Here is a 15,120-nt window from a genome sequence, read left to right as displayed (position 1 = left end):
TTTGTTTGTCTGTAATTTAGTATTATTTCTACCCTTTTTTTTATCTCCATGTATTTTTTTTTCTTTTTTCGTTTCCTTTTCTTTAAATAAAAAAAATTATACTTACATTTATCTCATAATCACAGTTGATTATAGTTTACAGAGAGAAAATTTCAATTTTAATACATCCCCATAATTTTAGAGAAATTATTCCATACTTTTCTGCATGCATATTATAGATAAGAACCATATCATTCTGAAGAATGCTCTTCTGGAAGTGACTTATTATTTTAGTCTGAAAAATGTTAAGAGAATTTCTTACTTTTTGGTGTTATGGTAGGTCATTAGAATATGCACAGGCATGAATGTCTTCTCAAAATTTATTTTACTAGGCCTTGCCATGGTCCTTGAATGACACATCAATACCACTTCTTCTTACATAGATTTTAACTTAACAGATTTTTAGAAATTTGAGCAAGAAATACATTATGGCAACTGTATTTGTCACTTTCCTCTCACTAGATCAAATATCTGCAAAGACAAAGTTTATTTTTCTTCACAATTTAGAAGGTTCAATCCATGGATGCTTGCCTCCAGCAATGATTCAGCATGGCAGAATGGAATCACAGAAAAAAAGTGCTCAACATCTCACAGGAAGCAGAGAGAAAAAGGAGGAATGGGGAACAATAACACATTATTTGAGGTCCAACCCAGTGACTTGAATTTTCCAAACAGGCCCACCTCCTAAAAGTACATTAGACTATTAATTCATTATTAGACTAATTCAATTATGAGTATAGCATCCTTATGATCCAATCTACTATCAAAAGTCCCACCTCTAGATATACTTTTGGGGGAACATTTTAGATAAAAAATATAACAACATCATTAGAGAGTGTGCTTTAGTATCAGTGTCAAATGGCTTGCTAAAATTGAAGTTATAATTAAGAGGACCTAATTGCAGGAGTATTGCTTTTTAGGCAACTTATGCTTTCCTTACAATGTCAACATTTCCCACTACAGGAGCCAAGAAAGATTTCTGCTTATTTCACAAGAGAAAATTGTCCCAAATAAAAGAACAGAGATCAAGAATGCCAGTATTATCATCACGAAGTTACTGGTTCAGACACTTTTAGTGTCATTGAGACAAAATACATAACACCCAAAGTTAAAAGGTAGGTTTATTTCCAATCATAGTTTATAGAGATTTCATTCCATAATCAACTGGCTCCAGGGAGGACACCACAGCACAAGAGAAACACAGAGGAGAAACAGACGATGGCAAACAGGCAGGAAACAGCAAATCAGTAAGCAGCAGCAACAGTAGTCAGTCTGCATTCCTTGTCTGCCTTATATTCCAACCAGGCTACAAATCTGTGATTGATGCCATCTGTACCAATGTGGAAATTCCATTGTCCACAACCTTAACCCCAGTATTACACCCTTAATCCATATTCACATTCATAATCCAGAAAACTTCAAAACTCCATACTATGATCACATGAAGTTTTAGAGGGACATCGAAATACAAGCAATGACATTCCACCCTTGGCTCTCAAAAGACTCATGAACAACCTTTCTGCTACAGATACAGAGTCCATTGCTAACAGTTGCCAAAGTTCAAACAGTTTCGGCACTGATGAAAAGTCCAAGTCCAAAGTCTCCTGATTTCAGAGGACCTAGGAGGCCAGGCAGTGTGCCCCTGAGAGGGCAATGTGTGAAGCTGTAAATGTGAAGCCAAAGGTATAATGGAGAACCCAGAAGTTTAGAAAAGCCAGAAGCTTGGATTATCTAAGGAAAGCTTCAAGAATTGAGCAGAGTGAGCCTAAGAGAGAAGCCATGGGAGCTAAAACTGGACCTGCCATGGGTGTGGAGCCACTCAAGCCTTTTGGAGCTCACAATCAGATTTTTTCAGATGCTGAGTGTGGAACTCCATCCCTGTTGAATTTTGGACTTCCTTTGGTCCCATTTTTTTGTATCCCCCTGCTTGTAACCTTTGGAATGGTAATGTTTATCTTGTGTCATTGCATCTTGGAATATGCAATGTTTCACTATCTTTTCATTTGTACAAAAGAGTTACAGCTAAGAGTTTGCACTGGATCTCAGAAGAGACTTGGCACTTGGACTTTTCAGCAATGCTGAAACTTTTAGGACTTTGGAAACTCTTGGAGATGGAATAAATGTCTTTTTCATAAAGACTGGGCACGGGTCTTTGGGGGTCCAGCAGTAGAATGTTATGTTTTATGTTTGAATGATCACCCCCCCCCCCAAGTTTCATGCACTCATGGAGGCAGCTGAGTTCAGCATTTGTGATTGATTCATCGTCTAACACTTGGATTGGTGGTGTGAGTGCTATACCTGCCCAGAGATGGGAGACCAGCATAGTATATGACAGAGGGAAGAAGGAGTGTTTTTCCTTTTTCCCCCTTTTGCTCTTGTCACTTGTGGTCATTGTGAATGACTGCCCCTTAACCACACCACCCTGCCTTGCAATCAGCTGAATATGGTGAATCCTCCAAAAACTGTAAGCTAAATAAACCTTGCATTGCTTCATTTTGGGCATCAAGTATTTTGTCTTAGCAATGAAAGAAAAATAACCAAGACAGTTGCTAAATGTGTAAAACACTCCTACAGTGAGAGGACATCTCCTTTCCTTCCATCAAGAGAAAGAGGTCTCCATCTGACCCCAGATTTTGTCTCTTTTTTATTTTTCTCATGCTCAGGCAGTCCTTCACCTTAGGAACCTCAAAAGCTGTGCTGGTTGTGGCATATGGTACTTGATCAGCAAGGGGATAAGAGGCTAGAGGGTGAGATGACACTTCTCATGTGCATCCAAAGGAGAGGAGAAGTAAATTGATAGTGGTCAATATCCATTCACTGAAGAGAATGGATATTGACATCATCAGGTGTAAAATTTGGGGCATAGGGAAGTGAGTCCACTGAGGCTAGATAGAGAAAAAGAAGCCAGAGAAAGAAATAGGTTTAGAAGTCAAAGAGACAAACAGGCTTGAGAGAAGCCAAAGTCAGAGAAACAGGTTTGAAAGAAGCCAAAGAGAAAAATAATATTAAAAAGAAATCAAAGGAAAATTTTGCTTACAAGAAACAAAAAGAAAAAAAATATTGATTTTATCGATTATTAGACATGGGGCAAACAAATTCTAAAAAAATTATAACTATATATGAAACTGCTTGTTGGATGCTTGATTCCTCTATTTACTTTTCTTTTGTGAATTTTGATTAGGACATGTCTTGAAGATTGTGGGCTTGTTGGGACAGCCACAGAGAAATTATCTTGGGGCACTGTTTTGAAATTGAGTCCCAAACAAGGGAGGGATGGCAGAGTGGTAGGAATTCTGAAGTCTGAACATTATAATCTTGCTTTACTGGTTAGGAGGGGAGTGATGGAGAATGTTTTTCCCTGCTTAAAATTCTACTTTACAATACCTGATATCTTTAACTGAGCCACAAGCAGCAGTCTCCATCTTTTCAGCCCAGAGAACTTTTGCTGAGTCACAGATTGGAACTTTCTCTCTCTCTCTCTCTCTCTGTCTCTCTCTCTCTCTCTCTCTGTCTCTCTCTCTCTCTCTCTCTCTCTTTCTCTCTCTCTCTCTCTCATTGTAAGGCTCTTTTCAGCAAAACATTTTCAGCAAAACCTTCTAGTATCTGTACAAAGTGTCCATGAGGGTATCATTGGGAAAGTGAGTGTAAATCCAAAACTGATGTAAAAGTCCAGCCCATGCTGTAAAACTTCTAGTGTGGCCTGTCTCAGCCCAGCCAAACAATGATGGTGCTGTCCTCAATTCTTCCCCAGACTCACCCTCCACAGCCAAGCATATTTCTGACCTCTGATGAACAAGAAAAGACAGCAGAGGTTATGATCTTTCTCCAGATTCATACTAATTCCTAAATGGGACCTCAAGTTATTCCTACTGCTGTCTGTGGGCCTTTGAAGGAACAGTAGATCTTTGTTATGGATTAAGAACTGGTATTCAACTTAATACCAGCTGAATTACATCAGCATGGCACTGAGTGAAGATGCTCCACCTGAGGAAAGTTTCCAGCATAAGTAGATGGAGAAGGAGAAGAAGGCATTGTGGCATTAATGCATTGTTGCATTGAGGCATTGTGGGTTCTCCTATGAGCTGCTGTTTGAGCCGTTGGTTCTCCTGGAGAAACTTTGGTCCTCACATTGAGCATTGCTTCCTGGCTCTGGAGGGGAAGACGTGTGCTACTTGGTCTCCAGGATGAACTCGTCATGCTGGCTTCCTGGCATATACCCAACTGTGCTTGTTGTTGGAGGAGCTTGGGGCCTCTGTGTTGCTGAGGATGGCTGTGGTGCTTTTCAATACAGCCCTGGTCTTGTTGTAAGTGTGACTTTGTGGCTCCAGCGTAGAACTCTCATCCCACCAGCACAGCTCCTTCACCCTGCTGGCATGGACTTTCTGGCTTCCACCACTGACTTTTGGGCCTTCCCAGCAAGGATATGTAAAAGAGACTGGCATGAGTCCTTCTTGTGGGCTCTGAACCTCCACTTGTACAATGTGGGAGGCATTGTCATGAGCTCTGGGTTTTCATCTGGACTCATGTGGGACATTGCTGTGAGATTTAGGCCCTTGACTAAATATTCTATGTTTTTGGTGTTGCAGATAGATTTCCTGTATTTTCTTGTGTTAACTCCCGGTGACCAGTATAAAAATAATATTATAAACTCCATGTTCTGATTCTAATTGTTCTCTGCACACCCCTAACTACAACAATCTTCCATTAGGCTGCAGCAGGGTCAATTTGAAAGGTCTCCATGTTTTGCCAGATGTCATTATCAGGGCACAATTATAACATTAGAACACATTTATAAAATAGCAAACTTATAGGTATTTCATCATCAATTAGAGGTCAACAGCATTGCACCAAAACAGAAGCATTTGTTCCTGTGTCTAAAAGTCCCTTAAATGCTTCTCCTTCGATTATCAATTTTATCTCAAGGTGGCCCTGCTTAATCTGTTGAACCCAATAAGTATCAGAAGACTCAAAGCCCTTGGATACCCTTTCCTTATTTATAAATTTTCCACTTTTGTCTAGAAAAGAATAACCAATTGAGCAATATGAGAATCCAGGGTGATTTGAACAGTGTTTTGAGTAGATCAAACCATGAACTTGATTTTCTCCTGTGTAGTTTACATCAATAATGTTGCAGAAAGATTTCCAGGTGAAGCTAAACCAAACTGAATGGAAGACTCTTTGCATCAAGGAGGTAAGAAGGGAGGATTTAATCTTTACATCTGTGAACTGTTGAATCTTCACATCAGTGAACTGTTGTGGGATAGTTCCACAAAGGCAACAGCATTCAATTTAGAAAGAGTTAAGTTGATACAGCATTTAGAAATGGAAAGTATAAAGCAAGTGAAAAAAACTACATAATTGGTTATGTGCATTGAGTCATACGTTGACAGGCAGGCTACTATTAAAAAGATTTGTTGAAACAAAGGAACTGTGTACCATAATATAGAAACATTGTAGGAACAAGGGGAAGGGACTCTTACAGTGTGGCCTTGACTAGCCTAGGATACCTTAAGGTATAGTAATTACTCTGACTCACTGCTCAGCAGAGGTGTACAGCTAGGCTTCAGACAATCAGGGTCATTTTAATTCAGGAGAAAGAGCAGAACACAGACTTAGAGACCTCTAATTGATGATGAAATACTTATAAGTTTGCTTTGGACCCATCACCCACAGTGATTAGAAGCCTGCCCAACTTCATGGAACACCAAAGTTGGCATGTAAGGTCTTATGGGCCTGAATGGACAACATTTAGCAACCTCCATTCAGTCCCAGGAGCTGAAGGCATACGAGGTGATTTCCAACACACCCAAGGGAAGCTCTGGAACATCACCTGAAACATAGAAAGATAGGAAAATGACAAGATGAAAGACCAAAATGCAGTCTCAAACCTCCAGCCCACTCCAAGAAAGCCTAAGAGCCATGTACATAGAAGAAAACATAAGTCATATACCCAAAATGCCTGAAATAATAGCAACTGAAATAAAGAAGCAACTCCAGGAAGCTATAAAGGAACTCAAATTAGAAATAATCTCCTAGGTAAAAGAAGAAATGATAAAAGTAATGAAAGAAATGCTGAACACATCTAAAGAAGACACAGTTAAAAAATTAGAGGAACAATGCAAAAACGTAGAATCCCTGGATGCACAATATAAGAAACAAAGAGAATACAGAAAGCAGATTCAAAGAAGTATACAGGAAATCAAAAATTCCATTGGAAGTTGTCAAAACCACCTCAATGAAAGTGAAGATAGAATTTCAGACCTTGAAGACAAGATTACAGCTAGTAAACAGTAAAGGAAAGATCTTTTTAAAATAACAAAGAATCAGGAAATAACAATTCAACAGCTGCAAGATGATGCAAAGAAAAATAACATAAGATTGATAGGGATAAATGAAAAAGAAGAAGACAACACTAATGATACCAAGAGGCTACTTACAGAAGTAATAGCTGAGTATTTCCCAAACATGAGAGTGGAAAAGGACATACAGATTAGTGAAGCATGTAGAATTCCAAATAGCCAAAGCAAAAATAAAGCTATATCTAGACATATAATAATCACCATCCCAGATATCCAACATAAGAATACAATATTAAAAGCTGTTAGAGACAAAAGACAGATCACTTATAAAGGAAAACCTATCAGAGTTACAGCAGACTTTTCAACACAAACAATGAAGTCAAGAAGAGCATGGAGTAAAGTATTTCAGATCCTAAAGGAAAATGACTTCCAACCCAGACTGATGTATCTTGAAAAACTGTCCTTCAAAATGGTTGGAGAAATAAGACACTTTCATGAAAAAGAAAAGCTGAAGAACTTCATAATCACCAAACCAACCCTGCAAAGAATATGGAAAGACATTCTAGATTCACATAGGAAAAAAACACTAAGCAAGGCAAACATTTAAACAGAATGGAAAGGTAAAAATACAACAGCAGAAAGATAACATGTTAACAATAAAACCAATATATAACGGTTATAACCATTAATGTAAAGGTCTCAATTCATCAATTAAAAGAAAAAGACTGGAACAATGGATCAAGAAACAACATCCAACCATATGCTGTCTACAAGAAACCAATCTAACCCAAAGGAAACTCATAGACTGAAAGTCAAAGGATGGAATACAATACTTCATGCAACAGGAACCCCCCCCCAAAGTGGGGGTAGCTATTTTGTTTGCAGACAATGTGAACTTTAAACCAAGAATGACCCAAAGAGATAAAGAATGTCACTACATACTGGTTAGGGGAAAACTTCAAGAGGAAGAGATAACAATCTTGATTATATATGCACAAAATTCCAGAGCACCCAGCTATACAAAGCAAGTATTAACAGAAATGAAAAAAATCAAATTAGTAATAACACAATTAAAACATGAGACCTTAGTACACCATTGACACAAAGGGACACATCAACCAGACAGAAAATCAACAAAGAAATAACAGAACTGAATCACACCTGTGAACAATTGGATTTAATAGATGTATACAGACTGTTCCATTCAACATCAGAATATACATTCTTCTCAGCACTACATGGATCATTCTCTAAAATAGACCATATACTAGCCCACATAACATATTTAAGTAAATGAAAAAGAGTTGAAATTATCCCATGCATGTTATCAGATCATAGCACCATGAAACTAGAAATTAATGATAAAAGAAACTGCAAAAACTCCATAAAGACATGGAAATTGAATAATACTCTCCTCAGCAATCAGTGGGTCACAAGGGAAATTAAGGAAGAAATTAAACAATACCTACAAGCAAATGAAAATACAAATACATCTTACCGGAATGCAATGAAAGCCGTTCTCAGAGAAAAATTTATTGCACTGAGTTCCCATATCAGGAAAACAGAATGAATACAAATAAACAACCTGACACTACACCTAAAGCATCTAGAAAAAGAAGAGCAAGTTAAGCCTAAAGCCAAAAGAAGGGAGGAAATTATAAAAACCAGAGCAAAAATTAATGCAATAGACACTAAGGAAATAATCCAAAGAATCAATAAATCAAAAAGTTGTTTCTTTGAAAGAATAAATAAAATTGATAAGCCCTTAGCCATACTTAATTTTAAAAAGGAAAGAAAATACTCATATTCATGCAATAAGAAATGAAAAAGGTAAAATCACTACTGACTCTATGCAAATACTGAGGATCATCAACCCCTATTTCAAAAACCTCTACTCTCATAGGATCAATAACACAGAATAAATGGACAGATTCCTAGAAACATATGAACTACCAAAGGTGGGTCAAGAAGATGTAAAACTACTGAATAACCCAATTTCTATTAATGAAATTGAAAATGTAATTAAGTCCTTACCTACAAAGAACAGCTCAGGCCCAGACAGATTCACTGCAAAATTCTACAAAAAATACAAAGAAGACTTAATGCCAACGCTCCTCAAACTCTTCAATGAAATCAAAAGGGAAGCAATTCTTCCTCAGTCATACCTGGAAGCAAATATTACTCTAGTACCAAAACCTGAGAAAGACCCTACTAAAAAAGAGAACTACAGACCAATTTCCCTAATGAACACAGAAGCAAAAATTCTCAATAAAATATTAGCAAACAGGATGCAGCAAATCATCAAGAAGATTATGCACCATGACCAAATGGGATTCATCCCAGGTATGCAGGGATGGTTCAACATACACAAACCAATAAATGTAAACCACCATATCAATAGAGCCAAAATTAAGAATCACATGATCATTTCTATAGATGCAAAAAAGCTTTTGATGAGGTCCAACACTCATTCATCATAAGAACCTTACAGAAAATTGGAATAGATTGTCTTTACCTCAATATGATAAAGGCCATCTATGACAAACCAACAGTCAGCATCATATTAAATGGCTAAAATCTGAAATCCTTTACCCTAAAATCAGAAACAAGACAAGGATATCCCTTATCAGTGCTTCTATTCAGCATAGTACTGGAAATCCTAGCCAGAGCAATTACACAAGAGAGAGAAACAAAAGGGGTAAAGTTAGGAAATGAGGAAGTTAACCTATTATTATTTGCAGATGACATGATACTCTACATAGAAAAACCCCAAAACTCCATTGAAAGACTTCTAGATATAATAAAAAATTCAGCAGTATAGCCAGATAAAAAGTCAATGCTCAAAAATCAATAGCTTTCCTATACACTAACAACAAAATCACTGACAGAGAAATAAGAGAAGCCACACCCTTCACACTAGCATCCAAAAAAAAAAAAAAGAAATTCCTAGGAATTAATCTCATTAAAGAATTAAAAGATCTATACAGGAAAATTATAATACCCTGAAAAAAATTGAAGAGGATCTCAGAAAATGGAAAGACATCCTTTGTTCATGAATAGGCAGAATAAATATTGTGAAAATGGCCATTCTACCAAAACTGTTAGACAGATTCAGTGAAATAGGAAGAATAGATATTTCAAAAATGGCATTCTTCCAAAACAGTTTCAGGGCAGATTCACTAACATACCTCATAGGTCTAGAGAAAGCACTCTTGAAATTCAAGAGACCTAAAATAGCAAAAGGAATTCTAAGTAGCAAAGGCAAGGCAGGAGACATCACAATCCCTGACTTGAAGTTATACGACAAAGCTACTGTAATAAAATTAACATGGTACTAGACTAAAAACAGATCTGAAGATCAATGGAATAGATTAGAAGATACAACCACAACTACAAACACATTCAACCATCTTTGATAAAGAGGCCAAACATGTTCACTGGAAGAACAACAGTATCTTTAGTAAATGGTGCTGAAAAAACTGGCTCTCCATATACTAAAAACTAAAACTAGACCCATGCCTATAACCATGTACTAAACTTAAATCTAAATGAATCAAAGATCTAAATATTAAAATAGAAACACTAAATATGTTGGCAGACAAATTAGGTAAAACTCTTGAAGGCATAGGGGTAGGGAGGGAATTCATGAACAGGAATCAAACCTCATGGAAAATACTTCCCAGAATCAATAACTAGGATCACCTCTTAATAGAGTTTCTGCATGTCAAAAGAAATCTCCAGCATAGTGGAAAGAAAATCTACAAACTTGGAAAAAATCTTAGTGAACTGTCCCTCAGATGAAAGACTTCTGTCTAAAACATATAGAGTTTAAAAAAAAAAAAAAAACTCAGATCCCCGAAATTCAAAGACCCAATCCAAAAATGGGTATCTGACATGAATAAACAGTTCTCAGATGAAGAAATACAAATGCCAAGTAAATACATGAAAAAATATTCATCATCATTAGTCATGAGGGAAACGTAAATGAAAATAACACTGAGATTCCATCTCACTCCAGAAAAAATGGCCAGGATCAAGAAAACTACCAACAACAAATGCTGGAGAGGCTGTGGGGAAAAAGGAATTCTTCTGCACTGTGGGTGGGAAAGTCGACTGTTGCAACCTCTGTGGAGGTCAGATTCCTCAAAAACCTGGGATTGGAAGTCCCATTTGACCCATCTCTTCCACTTCTAGGCATGTTCCCAAAAGAACTGAAAACATCATATCACAGTGATATATGTGCACCTATGTTTATAGCAACATAATTTGTGATAGCCATATCTTGGAAACAATCTAAGTGTCCATCAACTGAGGAAAAAAAGATATAGTTTTATACAAAGGAATACTACTCAGCTATAAAAAATGATCACATTGAGATATTCATAAATAAATGGATGTAACTTGAAATCATACTTATAAGCACAATAAATCAAAGTCACATATATAAATACTGTATAGTCTCCCTAGTACAAGAAATAGTAAGAGTACATCAGATTTTATGGTAATCATGGTTCCCCATTACATTACTTTGAAGGCTTATAATGTTTTCATTCATTAGTTGGAATGGTTTTATTCTATTTTGTTTGATTTTATTATGTGTGATAGCCTTAACAGCTATTTTGAAGAAAACAAGAGATTAATGCAGCCATTGCTGATTTAATATCATCTTGCTTTGAAGTCCTTCCATGCTTTTGTTCTTCTGTTTCCATTGCTTCTATTATGTTGTGTTTTATTGGATTTTAATATCTGTGATAGTCTAAGCAAATTTTCTATGGAAAATGAAATAATATAGTAGCCATTGTTCATTTTTTGTAATTTGGTTCTTAATGCCCTGTAATACTTTCATTCTCTTGAATGGTTTTATACTATTTTGTTATGTTTGATACCATTGTATGTGAAGGTACGCTCAACTATTTCAAAGAAAGAGACTTTATCGTAGCTACTGTTAATATCCAGTTGTCTTGTTGGAAGTGCTATGTTGCTTACATTTTTCTGTTCTGATCTGATCTGCTTTGTTCTGTACTCTTTTGTTTTAATCTCACTAAAATAAAAATAAAAAATATGATTTGCCTTTAATCTACCATCTATTAATAATCAGACACTTTTTTCATATTTGGATTACCTCATCCAACAAAGGGCATATTATGCCCCAAACTGTTAAGATTCAAATTAATCACCTTGCAACCTTATCTGATTTTCATACCCCACTCAGTAATATTAATTGGATCCACGCATTTCTTAAGATAATAACTCAGAGGGCTGGGGATTTAGCTCAGCGGCATAAGCACCTGCCTTGCTAGCAGGCGGTTATGAGTTCGATCCCTGGTACCGATAAAAATGAAAAAGACAAAAAAAAAAAAAAAAAAAAAGATAATAACTCAGGGTTTAGGTCCTATCTTTTACATTTTCAAGACGGACCCGATTGCCATGTCTCCAAGGACACTTGTGTAGGAGACGTAAGCTACCTCGTACAAAGCTAATCTGGCTCACTCTAAAGCCTTACTTTCTACAGTCAACAATGTCTTTATCTTCTCAACTCAACATATACTCATAGGGGTCCTTTGACAGGCTCAGAGGCCTTTACAGTGACTGAATATGCCACATACTCCGCAAAAAACGTTACTGCCTTTTGGTGAGGCTGTGGCAGAACTCATTGCTTGTAGGCAAATACATGCTGTTCAGTTCTTTGGTCGTGAGGTACAAACTATCGTTATTCCCTTTTGTCCTGCTCAACAACGGCGGCTATGGCAGTTTTCATTCTCTTAGCAGTCTGCACTGGCTAACTTCCTTGGTATTATCTATTTTCATTATCCTACAGATAAATTAATTCAATTTACTTCCTTCACACCATTTGTGTTTCCTTCAGGAATAAGTTCGGTCCCCATAGCAGGGAGTGTCTCCATTTTCACAGATGGGTCAACTTCAGGCAGGGGAGGTTATATAATAGCCTCCTCTTCCCAAATATAGCATATGAGTTTCTCTTTTGCGCAAAAGACTGATTTTCCAAGGGCTATGTCATGGTTTATGTGTCCCCCAGGCCTCATGAGTTTGCATTGTGCATTTGTGTATTTGCATTGTCTAGTGCTTGGATTGATGGCGTTAGTGCTACACCCACAAAGGGGTGGAGCCAGGTTGTGATGTAATGGCAGGAAGAAGGTGTGTCTTGCTCTTTGCTGGTTCCGGCTTGCTATTTACAGCCACCATGAACTGCGGTCCAGCCATGCCTGCCTGCCTTGGAGCCAACTGAGTGTGGACTGAAACCTCCAAAAACTGTAAGAAATAAACCTTCCCTTTCCCAACTTGGGCTTCAGGTATTTTGTCTCAGCGACGAGTAAAAAGTAACTAAGACAGGCTATATGTCCATCATCTGGAAAATTGATGTCACACACATTCCTTAGTTTGGCTGTCTATACTGTGTCTATATTTCAGTGGACATTTCCTTGGGATTTCTCTTTGCTTTTGCTCACACTGGTGAAGTGGTTAAATGCGTTATTGCTCATTACTTGGATGTCTTTAGTGACTGTGGATGCCCTTGGGCACTTAAGCCTAACAATTACCTAGCCTAAACAAGTGCTGCTTTCCAGTTTGTAAAACTGTTTGTGTCTCTTGCCACAGAAATTCCTTATAATCCGCATATCTAAAAATTATTAAATGTGCTCACAATTTAAATTACAAATATAAAAGGGTGAATTTCCCTCATAATAGACTTCACATGGCAGTGTATTCTATTAACTTTTAAAATTCTTTTAAAGATGGAATTACTGCAGCAAAAAGATGATGCAATCAGAGACAGGCTATAAAGAGTCTTTTGGAGAAATAGTAATTCTGGACAATGAAAATACCTAGTCCAGTGTTAACTTGGGGTTGAAAATGTGTTTGTGTCTTCATAGGAAATGCTGAACAGCCTACCTGGGTACCAGAACATATTGTTTGATTGCCTCACAGACCCAGAAAAGCCATTGATTTCACCATGTGAGTAGCTGATGCTCAGTCCTATGACAGTGATGCCTCCCAGACCATTCCACAACCAGTAGAAAAGGATGAAGCTAGAACTGACCTTAATTGACCCAGTATGTCCAGGAGATGGTAACCAAAAACATAAACCAAAGGCCTAAACAGTGATAGGACTGTATAGAGACAAACAAACTGAAAGTTATATGTCATAAGGGAACACAAAAAGTTACTAGTATTCTTAAGATAAAATACAAAAGTATAGCTAATAGTAAGATTTTGTCCTTTCTGAATGCTTATTACAAGGTATTTCAGGCGTGGTTAGCCCACCCTCCATGCAGGTCCAGGGGCCGAATCCCTCAGCAGCCAGGGCTAGAAGTCTTGCCTGCAGATGTCATCGGCGTGCCCCACAGCGCAGTCCAGCTCGGCCTCGTGGTGGGCTTCAGATCCAACCGTTGAGACAGTCTCCTGACCTCCTTCGTGCTGGTAGTGCTCCTTGTGGTGATCGTCATCCTCACTTTTAACTACTGGAACATCGCTTGCCACCTCGTCCTGCTCCAGAAGGAGGTGGCTGAGCTGCAGACCCAGGTCCAGTGCACTGAGGTGGCCCGCGGGCGGGCGTCTGGAGAAGCACAACTCAGATCTTCTGCTTCCGGTGGACACTAACAAGAAACAATGACCAGAAGGATTTCCGGCTATCACAGCCCTAGTAGCTGGCTGCAGGCTAGGGAGGGCCTGGGAAAGAGGCACAAGGATTACAAGGTTAAGCTAGAGAACAACATATCAACCAGATGGCAGACATACATCATTTAAAGGAGCAACTTGCTGAGCATCTCCAGGAGTTTTTTTGACAAGAAGACCAGCTTCAGGACTATAGAAAGAACAACACTTACCTTGTAAAGAGGTTAGAATATGAAAGCTTTCAGGCATGGACAGCAGATCAAGAGCACAACATGAAGAAAATATTAAAAAGTTAGCAGATCAGTTTTTTGCAAGAACAAAAGCAAGAAGTCTACAATGTTCAATTAAATGATGGAAATGAATTGGATGTAAATGGTCATGTAGTACCTAAAAATATTCCAAAAGTAGATGAGAATGCTGCAGATAAGAATGAAGAACCCTTCAGCAATCATATTCCAAGTGGAAAAGAGCAAATCAAACAAGATGGTGATGCAGGAATGCCGGGAGTAGAAGAAAATGACCTAGCTAAAGTTGATGATCTTCCTACCTCTTTAAGGAAGCCCCTGGTTTTAGTTTCTAAACATGAAAATCATCAGACAATCTCCCATCTTCCAACTGGACAATCTCTCTCCCCAAATATGGCTCCAGATTCACATGTAAACCACAGTGGTAACCCAGGTACTTCAAAACAGTGCCCTTCCAATCCTCTTCAGCTTTTAAATCCCAGCTCAAACTTGGAGAATGAACCCAGAATTCAAACAAATACACTAAAGCAAGCCACCAAGGATAGAGTTAGTGACTTCCACAAATTGAAGCAAAATGATGAACAACAAGTGCTTCAGATGGACCCTGCAGACATGGAAAGCAGCGTTTCAATGATGTCCTCTAAATCTTAAAGGAAAACTTCACAAAACCTAAAATGCTGTAAAATGGAATCATTTTTACTATGTCATTTTTAACTTTTGTTATAAAGATCCATTGTATCAGTTGTAAAGAAACATTGAGGTAGATTTAAGGAAAAACTTTAATGCAGGAATGTGCCCATGTACATATGTGAACAGTTCATATTGTATTATCAAAGCAGAGACTATTTTGGTTATAATATGGTTGAACCAAAAAGTTAATCTTTGCATTTAAAGAAAGCTCATGT

General features: G+C 37.7%; 1 pseudogene; it reads left to right on the top strand.

Moving 5' to 3' along the window:
- The first annotated feature begins 1,818 nt into the window (after nt 1-1,818).
- Nucleotides 1,819-14,859, top strand: LOC100731577 (protein GOLM2-like; annotated as a pseudogene).
- Nucleotides 14,860-15,120: the final 261 nt, after the last annotated feature.

Source organism: Cavia porcellus, unplaced genomic scaffold (assembly GCF_034190915.1).
Source record: "Cavia porcellus strain 051 isolate PalLab524CR breed Dunkin Hartley unplaced genomic scaffold, mCavPor4.1 scaffold_9, whole genome shotgun sequence".
Lineage (NCBI taxonomy): Eukaryota > Metazoa > Chordata > Mammalia > Rodentia > Caviidae > Cavia > Cavia porcellus.
The sequence above is the reverse complement of the archived record's forward strand: the minus strand, read 5'-3'. Positions and strand labels throughout refer to the sequence as shown.